The following is a 13,932-nucleotide window of genomic DNA, read 5'->3' on the forward strand; positions in this document are numbered from 1 at the left end:
CCTGGGACCTGGGGGATGACTAGAGAGCAAACTCCTGGGTGAGCACAGCAGGGACGAGGGCTGCTCCAGTCCTCACTGCCCTCCAATACACCCCCAAAGTGAGGGGCAGGCAGAGGTGCCAGGCACTCTCCTGGGGCAGGGCACAACATCCTCCTCACCAGTTAACACCAAAATGATGCTGCTGGGGACAGGAGAACCGAAGGGAGATGCACAGAGCGTGCAGGAGTGCAGGAGACACAGGGCAGGCTCACCCAGGGCTGGCTGCTCCTGTCACTCAGCTGCTCCCCTCCACAAAGCTGCAGAGTGACACAGAGTGCCTGATGTGGAGAGAACAAATTATTCATGAGAAACACAAGTGTGAGGCAGCGCGTGCAGAGCGGGAGGCAGGCGGGAGCGACCCAGGGCTGGCACTGCCAGAGAGGAGCTCTGCTGGCAAACTGCACTCAGGGAAACACATTGGCTGAGATAGGAAAGATTAACCATGTCACCCAGAGCACAGCATCTCCTGTAATACTCTTTGGGTTACAATCCAAGGAGCTGCCTGACATGTCAAGTCAAACCTGCGAAATGAAAGTGCCTCTGAAAGGTAAACCTGTCACTTTGGCATGCTCTGCCTTCAGGTCCAAATTTGTTTAGAGATGCAAGAAGGTTTCTCCAAGGGACAGGCACCAGCAGGCAGACGTGCTGGGCTATCAGGACAGCTGTGGGCAGTCGTGGAGGCCATGCAGACCTTAGAGCTGTTTTGAGTCCAGCCACTGACCTTGGCTTCTCTGAGGCTGGAATGGACCCAGCTGCATGTTGCTTTGCTGCCATCGTGGTCAGCTTCTTGTTAAGCTCGATTTGTCAGATCATTCCTGCTCCTCACAGCCTTCATTTCAGAGAGGAGCACTGACTCCTTGTACCTTGTGGAGCCCATCAAGCGCTGCAGGGTCTGTCCTTGGATATCAGCATCACACACAAGCCTGTGCAGTGCTCCAGCCAAGCCAGCACCCCTCCAGCAGCCAGAGCTCCCACGGGGGCAGCCTGAGCATCCCCCAGCAGCAGGGAGGTCTCTCCCCTGTGCACACAGCTTGGCTTGCAGTGCTCACCCTTGCCCCCGGGCTGCTGAGGGTCCCACACAGTGCTGAGCTGCTCCTGGGGTGTCACTCACATGGAGTAAAACCTCCACACACACCATCCATCCCTCACCTGGAAGAGCTCCCAGCCACCAAAGGCTACCCAATTAGCACGCACAAGGAATTCCTGATTGATGCCAGGGCTCAGGTCTGAGATGGAGCACAGAAACACTATCTAAAACAAGAACAGACTGGGACCAGCAGACCAAATGCTGGAACTGGGAAAGAAACTCTTTTTCTTGCTGTGCTCTTTGAAGGACAAATGGTAGAGTGACTCTGAAACCACAGTATTGCAGTGCAGAGACCATGGAAAGCAGCTTAGGTTAAGCAATGCTCACAGCTTGGAAATTTATTGTCCTTTCCAGGTATTTCCACAGCCCTTCGCAGCAGGGACGGAAATTTTCACAGTCACTTATGAATTTATCCTCACAGTAGAGGACAGGGGAGAGCTTTATCCTACGGGTCCCCTTTATATATATATATAGAAATAAGGCTGAGTTTGCCCAAGAGGCAGCAGCAGAGGCAGAAGCCAAGCCATGGCTTGACAGCACAGTGCTGTGTCTGGGGGCCAGGCAGTCCCCATTTAATGGGGTTATTCCCACTCTGTTTAACGAGGTTTTCCCCATTCCTCTGTAATTCTTCCTCAGTTGGAACATGGTGCTAATAACGCTGATGCTGTAGGTTCAGTCCCAGTATGGGTCATTCACTTAAGAGCTGGACTTGATGATCCTTATGGACCCCTTGCAACTCAGAATATTTTGTGATTCTGTGATTTTACCTCCACCAGCTCTGAGTGGTGTGCTGATTCTCAAAGCACAGACAGGGCTGTGAAACTGCCACTGCTGGCATGTGAAAAGCTTCACCTCCCTCAGTGGTCAGCAACAGAGGGACTTCTGCAGCATCCTCAGGTTCAAAGGAGCTCCCAGCCTCTGTCACACAATCAATCAATCCAACAAACAACTCACTGACCTGGAACACGGGTGTTATTCATGGAACAGCACATCACAGACATGATAAATCATTGTGTAGTGACTGGGGAAGAGGGGCTGGGACCCACATCACTTAATGCTGAGCTCAGGAAGGCTTTCCCATTGCAAGCTGGCCTGGGGCTGGGACCTGCCCCTGCCCACCAGCACATGGAGTGCAGAACATGTATCAGGGACATCTACAGTCACTTATTTCACCTCTGGGATACAGGGAGCTCTCAGTGGGATGTACCTTCCACTCTCAGACCTGCAATGCCCTGGCCCCAGGCCTGCAGGGGGGTCCAGGAGGGGTAACTGGCATCTTTTCAGCAGCCAGAGGTTGTGCAAAATAGGCGTGAAAGAAACAGCAAGGAAGCAGAAAATAAAACAAGCCCTGCAGCACACGTCACATCACTTTCCATGCTCCATGGCCAGACACAGCACTGGAACAAGACTGATGCAGCTGAAGAGCTCACCCCTTATCACAGCCACTGTCACCAGAATGGGGAGATCTCTGACATCCTGCCTGGACCAGATGCAGTCACTAACTGCTCAGAAGCCTGTGTGACATTTACTGGGGTCTGCTACAGGGCAGCCCTGACCAGGACAATCGAGTGGATGAGACCCTCTGGCCCTGCATTATAGGCAACAAACACACTTTCACGTTATTGGAGATGCAAAAATATGTTTGCTGGAGCAGATGCCATCCCCTTGGTTTGTCACTGATTGGCTCTTTGTTTTAATAAGCAGTGAAACACTCTTTGTCACTCCTCAGCTGGCCATGAACACAGGGCTGCTTAAAGCAGGGGAGGAATGGATCCACTCTCTCCCCCTGTTTCTGCTGGCCTCCCCCAACAAACAGTCCAGGATGCTTGGCTGGAAGAAAATCATCCAAACAAAACAAATCAAGGGGCATCTCCGTGTGGCTGGTGAGCCAGGTGAGCTCAGGGGAGGGCAGGCAGTGTCACAAGAGCTCACAGTAGTGCCCAGTACCTAGTGCTTACTGGGGAACATGGTGGTTTAACTGCAGACCAACAGCCCTGGGGCACACAGACAGGGAGCTCTGCAAGGTCAGGGAAGGTAAATGATGAGCGTCTGCAACTCAACACTGGCTCCTGGCTGGGGCCAGACAGGGTGACAAAGCACCTGTGATGACTGACCAGCTGTGGCTGTGCTCAGCATATGAAAAGCCCAGTCACCCTGTCACCTCCTCCTGGCTGCACAGCCAGCACTGCTGGGGCTCTGCTTGAGGCAGGCACCACTCAAGGGGCAGAAATGTCTTCCAAGCAGCTCCCAGCTCAGTGACCAACCCCTGTGCACTCTGACACAGCACAGGGCACAGTGTGGCCCCACAGACACAGCCCCCAGCCCGGCCATGGCCAGCAGAAGGCTTCTAAAGCTTGCCAGAGCCCAGCTCTCAGGCAGGGATTTGCAGTGCTCTGGTTCAGCTCCAGTGTGTCAGGTGCTGTGTGGGCAGGGAGACAGACTCAGCTCAAGGAAAACCCATGCTGGGAGTGGGGCAACGCTGGGGGATGCCTGCCTGCAGGGAAACACTGAGCACATGCACACACAGGGCTGGGGAGAGCTAAGAGCCATCCCTTCTCCATCTGAACACTCCAGGCAGCCCTGACTGACAAGGGCACAGTGGCTTTGCACTCCTCAGGAAGAGATTTCATGCTTGAAGGCGGCAGGATGATTTGAGAGGGAAAGCTGCAAAAGGATGAACTGCTGGGGGAGAAGAGGCTGCAGTGACAAAGCAGGGCAGAGCTGAAGATCTGGGGAGAGCCAGAGATGAGGCTGGCCCCAGCTTTGCATCCTAGCCCCCTTCCTCCTCATGGCTCAGACACCCCTTTTTCTTCCAGCATCCTCCTGCAGCTGCTCCCAGCTGCAGGATAGAAAAGCCCACAGGCCTCGTTTCAAGGACAAGCTGATGATGCTTAGCAGCTCCAAACTCCTGCAGCTCCAGCAGATTTCAGCCATTTGCTCTACAAATCACTGTGTTTGAAGGTGCCTGACTTGCAGCCCTCCCTGATGCAGCAAGGGAGGTCCCCTGGACAGCCTGGTCCTGGCTCTGCCTCCCCAAGCCAGCTGAGAGCTGCAGCAGCCCCTGTGCCTCCTCCCCTGCTCCCTGCACACGTTTGCCCTACAAAGAACAAATCTGGAGAGTAATCAGCTGCCTCCAGACAGGAGTGAGCACTCTTCTGAGCGCCCTAGTTAGCAGTGCCCCTCACACACACTCAGTTACATTCGTTTTTACTGTGTGTGGAACACAAATTTATTCAATGTAAATTCGATCTTTTAGGCAAAAAAAAAAAGGAGACAGAAATCGTGGATTCACTCACACTCCACTGCCCAGCTGAGCAAATGTTAAACTGACTTTGCCTGTGCTGGCTCCTGCTGCCTGCACAGGGTGCTGGGGAGATGGAGCTGAGCCTGTCCTCCAGGGACAGCTGGGGGGTCTCGAGCCCTGCACCCACAGAGGCACTGCTGGCACTATTGCTCCTGCCCCCTGGCATTCACCCTGTCCAGACAACTCCATCCCTTTCCCTTCTAACCCAGCACAGGAAGCAAGTCAACAGGGGGAGGAACCAAGGGCTGACTCTGTGCACCCCAAAGGGACACACCACTGGAGCAGTTAGAAGCAGGAAAAGAGGCAGTTATTACTAATTACTAATTACTAATTACTAATTACTAATTACTAATTACTATTCTCTTCTCTTTCCAGAAAAGAATGCAATCCATATGTGCAAGTACAATTTTTTACAAAAAGGGTGCAGGAGTGCTCAGCCTCCAGCCTCCTGGCGGAAGCAGAGCCTGGACAGGGGGGCAGAGGAGGCCAGGCATGCACAAGTGCTGGGTTTAGAAGCAGGAAGGCAGTGCTGATGAATGCCATGCTGAGCTGCAGGCTCCAGAGGGGCTGGTTTCAGCCTGTCATCCAGGCCCAGCTGCCCTGCAGACTCCAGGTCTTCACTCCAGGCACTGAAGTTCTGCTCTCAGCTCTGCCAGTTACTCTGCATTCACCCACAAATTAGCTCCCTGATGTCCAGTGTGGGACACTGGACTTGAATGTTCAGGAGAAAGAGTAACAAGCAGCCAAGGGACCTACAAGCTTTTGAGTTCTCCCATTGTACAGAGCAGAAAGGGACATGGGTGACTTGGGGCAGTGTGGCAGCTCCCTGTCACCCCTTACATCCATCACCATGCTGGGATGCCATGTCCAGCTCCCTGCCACCCCCTGCATCAATCTCCATGCTGGGATGCCATGTCGAGCCCCCTGCCACCCCCTGCATCCATCTCCATGCTGGGATGCCATGTCCAGCTCCCTGTCACCCCTTACATCAATCTCCATGCTGGGATGCCATGTCCAGCTCCCTGCCACCCCCTGCATCCATCTCCATGCTGGGATGCCATGTCCAGCTCCCTGCCACCCCTTACATCCATCTCCATGCTGGGATGCCATGTCCAGCTCCCTGCCACCCCTTACATCCATTTCCATGCTGGGATGCCATGCCCAGATCCCTGTCACCCCTTACATCCATCTCCATGCTGGGATGCCATGCCCAGATCCCTGTCACCCCTTACATCCATCTCCATGCTGGGATGCCATGTCCAGCTCCCTGCCACCCCTTACATCAATCTCCATGCTGGGATGCCATGTCTTGCACCCAGACTGAGGCAGACTTCTCCCCACCAGTCTCCATTTCTGTCTGCCCTTCACAGACACCTCACGGCGTTAAGCATCCAGATGCTCTTTTCTGTCCCCAAATTTAGCTCTTTTCGTGCTTGCTGTCCATCTGAAGCTGCCCAAATGGCAGGGCTGCTGCAGCAGTGGCTGTCTGTCAGTGGGCAGCTCCTGGCTCCCCGAGCAGCTGTCTGATGGCGCTTCACTGCCGAGCCCAGCCGTGCGCAGACCCCGGCGCTCCCCGGCCGAGCTGCCAGGACACGGCTCCGCTTCTTTACAGCCCAACTGCAGATTGAGGAGCCCTGAGCTCGCTGTTAGCTGCTCTGCCTTTCCACACCGTCTGGACTTTGACATTACAGAGCGTGTTTAGCTCCATGAGTGCTCCCAGAATATTCCTGCTGGCAGCTCTCCCCTCCTGCCCGCCCGTGCTGGACACTCGCACCGCAGTCACATTTTCCAGCTGGTGGCTTGTTTTTACCTACAGACTCCTGCCAGTTTTCCAGCTGAGCTTTTGTTCCAGGCTTAATAATACAAGTCTGGCTTTTCTCAGTTGTCTTTTGCAGAATCACAGCCTGGCTTTGAAAGTCTTGAGCCCATCTTCCAGGCCACTCTCACTGCAAATGGCACAAAGGCAATGGATGTGCCTGGTGCTCAGGGAATACCCAAAGGGCTGGAGCTCAGCAGAGCTCAAGTTCACACGCCCCAAAGGAAAAAAAGCCCTCTGGGTAAGCAAACTGACAGTATTTTTAATCACCATGTGCCTTACACACCACACAGCCATGTGTGAGCACATGGAACACAGCTTCCACCCTGAGCCACCTGCTCTTTAGGACAGACACCTCACAGTGGAAATACTTCTCTCATTTGTCCTCTTATCCTGCCATGCTAGAATGTGGGCTTGCCATAAGAAATGTAATCAAAATATTCCCACACAAAATAGCTGAAAGCATTATTGAGGGATATTTTTCAAATCTCAATTAGAAACAAGCTATTCTGTAGTCTCAGTTTTGCTTCAGTCTCAGATCAGCAGGGATGTGGCATTTTAATTTCTATAAAAGAAATGACAAATCTCAATACAAAGAGAAAGGAAAAAGGCAGACATGCTGAAAAACAAGTGGATAAAAGGAAGAAAATCCAGCACAACTGTACCAAACAGAACTAGCAGAGCACAAGGAATAATAATAAAAAAAAAAAAGAGCAGCAACCATTTTCCTTGGTAATTTACTTAAGAGATTGAGAACACAGCCCTAAAACTGCAACAACGATTTTTTCTTAGAGGACAAGGAAACCTCCAGGCATGGCTGCCTGGAGATGAGGAAACCACATTCATTCTATGAGCACTGCAGTGGTTTTGTGGTCTGGCAGTCCCAGAGCTCCCCAGGAAAGAGCCCTGCAGTGTCCATGCACATCCAAATACACACACACTCTCACATGTGTGTGCCTAGGACAGAGTTCCCAACCCAAAGACCTTCCAGCCTTTTCAGTTAACAGAAAGCCTGAGACTACCATCCACTGGAGACTTTACTGGGCCTTAACTGGGAAACAGTAAAGCTGGAATTCTTCAAGGCAGCCATTCCACTGCAGGGAAGGCATCTGCCCTCACCTTCCCTCTCTCTTCATGTTTTTTGAGTTAAATGGATGGATGCATTAAACTGACAATTTAATCACCAGCTGCCACACAGAGGCAGAGGGAAGACAGGGAGTGACAGCTCCCACTTCATCTCTTCCTTCTCCCATAGTGCCTGCACACTGGGGGATGCAACATCCAGAGGGGACAACACATGCAATAGCCTCAGTACTATGGAGGAGAAATGACAAACCCACTCCCTGCTTTCATGGATGGGAGTTAGGCATTTAAAAACAATCCCTGCATTTTCACCTTTCTGACCAAACACAGCTCTGATGAAATGCTGGAAAGCTGGAGGCTCCATCCATGCCACAGGCAGTGAAGGATGCAGCAGTCCCACTGGGAATGCCTGTCCCACCGTGGGATTGCAGCAGAGAGGAGAACAGGGTGCCCTCATCTGCTCCTGATGAGCATTGAACATTGGTGCAATCCAGTAGCATGCAAGTGAAAGATCCATCTTTACTCACTTCTGGGGTAGATTTACAAAAATGCAAAAACTGTAAAAAATTGTAAAAATTGTGAGGTATTAAAGCCTCACCCCTTTCAGAGATTTGGAGCTTCATTGCTAAAGAGCTGAACAGCACTCAACTCTACGACATTGCCAAAAGGCCAGTGTTTGAAAAGATGATGAGTAAAACTCTCTATGATCTACCAAAATGTAAAGAGTTGTTTCCCCTTCTCTCTGTCTGCCTCTGTTAACAGATTATTATACTTCTCATACCACTTTATGTTCAAATCACCCAAACATCACAATCAGGCTTAAATGAAGGCAATCAAATAAAATATGCATTTCACAGACACTGATTTCCACACACTGACTACTAAATTGGCACAACTTACCACTGTTATCCTGAAAGGTGGAAATGAAGGGGTCAAGATCTTTTAATAGTCAGAATGGGTAAAATGCATGAAAAACTACTGCCTGCTAAAGAAATTCTTTCATTTTTAAAAAGGCTTGTAAAATAATAACAAAGTGGAAGGAGAGAAGAAGCACTGAAGATGCACACACACCTCTCTCATGGCAAAATTCTCATTAGAGTAACAGCCTTATTCTCATCTCTCCTGTACACCTTTGCACTTTAATTCAAAATATGCATTTTTTATCCACGAGTTGATGGAGTTGAAAAGGCAGGGTAGCTGTCTGGCTCAGTCACTAAGGCAGGTGCAATAAGAGACACTCTTCCTCCCTACCATTCATACTGCACAGACACAAAGCAGTTCAGGGCTCAGTAAAGCAGGAGATGCTTGGGTGGCTCTCTGGAGAGTCACTGCCAAGTGGTCTCAGCCTGTGGTGGGTTTGTAAAGCATTGATGGGAAAGTTTAATGCATCTTTCAGGAAAAGCACAGACACTACTCCAGTGAAAGTGGCCTGGAGTCCCACCAACCTCCACACTCTGAAAATGGTCTGGAGAAAGACCCAACTCTCCTCAGCTGGATACTGCAATTACATATCTTACAGAATATGTCTCCAAGAAAAGACAAAAATTTCCTGGCTTCACTAATTGCCTTAAATCTTCCCAAAGCAAGAAAGAACAGCCTTGGTCATTTATCTTTTCCTCAGCTCAATTTGCAGATATTCACATTGATCTTGAAAGCTTCCATCACTCTCACAAATGCAGTGGCACAATGGCAGCACTGCCAAGGGAGGATTATCACAGCCACTGCAGACTCAGAGCTGCTGCTCACATTCACAACAAGCTCATGTCTTGCTCAATTTCTTGCACTGACAGCACCTTTGGGCAACAAGTTCTATCTGTGAGCTACAACATGTATTAAAAAGCATTTAACTTGCAGCAGACCTGTTGCCTTTTAATTATACCAAGTGCCCTCTGTTTCTGCTTTCAGCACAGGGACTGACAGGACCAGCAAACAGACTATTTTAACAGGCAAACAGCACATTAATGGTGCTACCTTATTGGCTCTTTGATTTTCAGAACTCAATAATCTTAATCTGTTTCATCTACATTTTAAAACTGGAAGAAGTGTGATCTGGGGAATTAGACTAATTTCAAGCCTTACTGAAATAGTGGAACAAGTATTAAGAGAAAAGCCTAAAAGGATAATAGAATTGAACAATAAACACCAATATAATGAGACAAACTTGATTGCTTTCTTTTATAAAATTACAAAATCAGTGATCAGAGGAAGGAGGTAGACACCACATTCAATTTTTTGTGGAGCTTTGATACAGCACCTCAAAACCTTGCTCTCAAGGATAAATTACTGTTGTTTTCAGTAAGAGTGCTGTTACTTCAGCTGAAGGAGTGTTTAGAGCAGAATCCTCTTAATTAACCCTTTATAAATAATTAGCAGAGGTTATGAGCACGCCGTGGAAATGAGTGGTGTGTGTTACACATGGCCAGCAAAACCCTCAGCACACTAAATTCCACATGATAATAAGATATGGATGGGAGCGACCCACTGACCCCTCTGCTGTGAGACAGCAATGAATCATTCATCCTCCCTTTAGAACAACAAAACCACAACACAAAACTGTGCTCAAAAGCCCAAAGCAGGGATGCAGTGGATGTGTTCCTGTGATGAGCTACTGCTTCTCCATGACTTCCCCAGGAAGAGAGGGAGGTGGGGAACCCACTGCCTGCAAGACCAGCATTCCTAACACACAATTTACTTGGCACTAAAGAAAGGCTGAAGTTGTAGGAAGAAAGAAAATCTTAATTTGAATTTTGCTTAAGTAGGTAAGGTAGATGGGAAAGGGTATCTAATGGGACACACCACACTTAAATGCCTACAGAGATTGAGGAGTAAATGTAGAAAACCAATTAGGAGATCACAATAAGGAAAGACAGCAAAAGCCCACTTCAGCTACAGACTGAATGTGCAGAAGAAACCTTTTAGGAAATAGAAAAATTCCTCTTTACTGTGACTGCTCTTGGTGTATTCCAAATTCTGCAATTTTACAACTTTTTTTTTTTTTTTTTCCCCTTTCTTCACAACAGCAGGAGCTCTGGATTTAGCAAAGCACTAAAGGAAATCTTAAACAAAGCACTATGCCTAGGGAGCACACACCCTGCCACAGTCCACTGGGGAAAACACTCTGAACCTACCAGAAGCCTCCCCTGAAGGGCCAGCTGAATCCCATGGTGTGGCTCCCATGGCCTGGAGGCACCTGTTGAATTTACTGCAAAGATCAGTCAGGCTGATTCTTTCATGCCTCTAACACGTTGCCAGACACATGCTCTCATCAGTTTTGCTCCTGTTTGGTTTCCCTGCCCTCCCTGTTTGGCTGCTCTGGGAGTGAGGTCCAGCATGGGGTGGTTTTATCACTTTGACTCCTTTGTTTCCACCAGGCTCCTTGGAAAAAGGCTCTCAACAGCAGCTGGCACAGCCCACCCTGCCAGTGCTGACTGCTGCTGCTCTGGCTGAATGGCTGGGCTGTTTCCTACAACTGTGAGAAAAGCCAGTTTAACAAATTATGTATTATTTTAGCTCTGGCACACGAAACCTGCACAAGACCTACAAAGTAAATGGGAGACATGCTGTTCTCCTGATGATTTTAACAAAGTAATCTGTAAGACTCCCTCCTCCAGCCTAACTGAGATGGAAATCAGGAGCAAGTGTCCCACATACTACCCACAGCTTGTCTTCCACCACTCCTGCAGCACCAGCCACCTCCTTCCTCTCTTCTGAGCCCCCTTTAGGTCTCACAGACAAAAAGAACATCACCTGTCCAAGTCCTGATGCCCATTCAGATGTGGCCACTGAGTTCTGGCACTGGATGTGTCCCACAGGATGGAGCCCCCACCACTCATGTCTCAGCCTGCTCAGTGCTCAGCAGCCCCACCCTGGGCAGTGGGAGTGCTCAAGGACAGTCACACCATCTCCCTGATGGCAAGGCAGCACCAGAGCATGCAGGAGGTGTCACCACCAAGGAGGGGTCCTCTGCTTGGTGACATCCAGCTCCCTGTTGCAATCCATGGCCATAGGCTGGATTTGTAGCCCTTTGCATAGTATTTTTTTTTTCCATAAATGAAAGGAGGCTAAGAAATCATCTCTTTAGCATGGGAACACTGCAATGATTTGAGGCATCACCTAAACCACAGGCTCTGTGTGCAGGGCATGCCAGAAATGGAAATCTGTGGGCAGAGGGTTATGCTGGTTATGATTTAAACCCATGTGTTCAGTGGGATAAAGGAGCCAAAGAACAAAGGAAGAAAGAGGCACCAAGGCAAGAGATCATGTGGAGGAAAGTCTCTAGACAGAAGGACAGGGATCCAGAGTGAAGGAGCTTCACCCCTGGAGGTCTCCAAAACCTGACAAGCCCTGACCAACACATTTAACCAGCCTTGCTTCATGCAGAAAGTTAGGCCAGAATCCTGCTATATTGCCCAGGATTTTAAGAACAGTTTTCAGAGCACTGTTCTAGCAAGAATTTCATGCAGGTGTGAGCAAAGGTCATCAAAAGCAGCCTTGGTGTGGATGTCAGAAGGGAGGAGTGCACCCCTGGCCCATCATTCCTCCCTCCTCCTCAGGAGGCAGCCCAGCAGATGAAAGCATTTGCTAGACCAGAGCAGCAGCAGTGCCCAGGAGCTTTGGGCCAGACTGCCAAGGCTTTGCCTGCAGAGCTGCTGCTCCATGACATGGAGTTGCTCTCATCCTGGTCATCAGTCACAGCAGAAAGCTGAAGGCAAGGGAAAAGGATGCAGGGACAAACTCCCAGCTCGTAAGTTTTTTTAAAGAAGTGCAGCAAAATCTGGTTTGTTTTGGTTTTCACCATGTTCCTCGTTTCTGTGAGATGCTGGAAAAAGCTGTGACACTGATCAACTGAGCAACATTTAAAGAACAGATTCACATCTCAGGTCCTGAAACCCCCACAAGAAGCACAGTGAGGTACTCTGCAGTCAGATTTGGGGTACAAGAGCCTTTCAGATCCACAGCAGAGACATTTTGGATCCTGGACACTGAGAACCTTCTACAAAATGTCTATATCCTAAGAGAGAAAGGGTCCTCCAGGAATATTCCTGCTAGGGAAATTCTTGTTCTTAGGAGCCTCCAAACAATATTTTTTTTTCTTGCTGGGATGTCCCTGGAGGTTAATTCTTATGCTATCTGCCTTCACTAGGGGGAGAGGGGAAAAATAAACAGGAAATAAAGCAGAATGTAAGATTCTAATTCCTTTTGCACCCCAAGAAGGAGTGGAACCCATCTCCCTCTCCTGGCCATGCTCCCCCTTCTCCTCCCACTGTAACTCACAGCTGCAGCTGATGGGAGCAGGCACTTGTGTGTTTGCCTGGGTGCTGGGGATTAGGGAAACAGCAGCCAGGAGCTCTTGGAAAGATGAGTAAGCACACACACATGTGCCTTGCAGCCCCAAGGCCTTCTTCACCTTCTCACCCTCACCATCTACACCCACCTTCCAGATATCTCAGCCAAGTCACTGCCCAGAGCTTGCCCTGCCCATCTGTAAAATCGGGACAATCACAGAATCTCCCCAGGAACAGCTGAGCTCCTGGGCAGGCTGCTCCAGCTCACCCTGCTTTGGCCAGGGGCTCATCTGCAAGGGTCCCTGCCAACCTCAGGGACCTGGTGACTGACCTGAGTTGCTCTCTGGGCTGTGGCACCCCAGCCATGTGTCCCTGGGATTCAGTGGTACAATGTCACACACATGTCCTGCCTACAGGGCTTGTTGGGAACTGAGCACACAGGACATGGCTGAGACCTCCAGCCTTGTTAGTACAGAGCCACCAAAAACAGAGTGTCACTGTGATCCAAGCTGCAGTGCACTCACCTGCTAAACCCTGCACGCTCCACCATCATTTCCAGCCCAGGATTGGAGAGCAGACTCTAATTCGCCTTCATCGAGGATGAATTTTAGATAAAATTCAAAGTGATTAATGAAGAGGAGGTTAAGCACTTCCAATCAGGGTGGCAAGAAAAGTGCTAGAGCAGTAAAAGTGAATCCCAGACTCTCTCTCTGCACTTCTTAAAGGTGTGTAAGTTCAGAGGATTTATCTAAGATGCTTCCCCACATTCCTGCTACTGTGGATAAGCCTGGCTGATGGTCCACACTGAGGCTCAAAATAAACAAGGTGCCACAGTACACTTCCCTGTGGGACACCAAATGCTAAAAAATACATATCATCAATAATGCAGAGCAAGAGTTTCCTTTCAAATTATTTCCATCAGTTTTCTCCATTCTGAAAATTTCATTTTCACTTCTCAGGAGCTGTGACAACACAGTGCTCTGCCCTTTCTGGAGCACGAGAAGGAATCAGCAAAGGTCCCCAGAGAACTCCCTCCTGCCCACCCATGCTGGGGAGCAGAGAAGGCATGTTTCCTCCTGGGAGCTCTCTCTCACTTCCAGTGCAACAGGACACAAAGGTATTCGACCCATCTGGGGTGAATCCAGCTCTCCGTGGAGATTAGAGAGCCTCTGACTTTAGAGATGATAACTTCTCTGTTTCTCCTGTGGGAGATCCAGCATCCACACCTGCATGGAAGAGCAGCCACAGCCTTTCCTCTCATTACTCTGATGGTACCAAAGACCAAAAAAAATATCTGGGTTTGAGGCAAAATCTTCCC

General features: G+C 49.6%; 1 protein-coding gene across 2 annotated transcripts in view; it reads right to left on the reverse strand.

Moving 5' to 3' along the window:
* The window catches only part of CACNA2D2 (calcium voltage-gated channel auxiliary subunit alpha2delta 2), a 205,167-nt gene that overhangs the window by 93,658 nt on the left and 97,577 nt on the right, over positions 1-13,932 (reverse strand). The window lies entirely within an intron of this gene.

Source organism: Oenanthe melanoleuca, chromosome 12 (genome assembly GCF_029582105.1).
Source record: "Oenanthe melanoleuca isolate GR-GAL-2019-014 chromosome 12, OMel1.0, whole genome shotgun sequence".
NCBI classification, from domain to species: Eukaryota; Metazoa; Chordata; class Aves; order Passeriformes; family Muscicapidae; genus Oenanthe; species Oenanthe melanoleuca.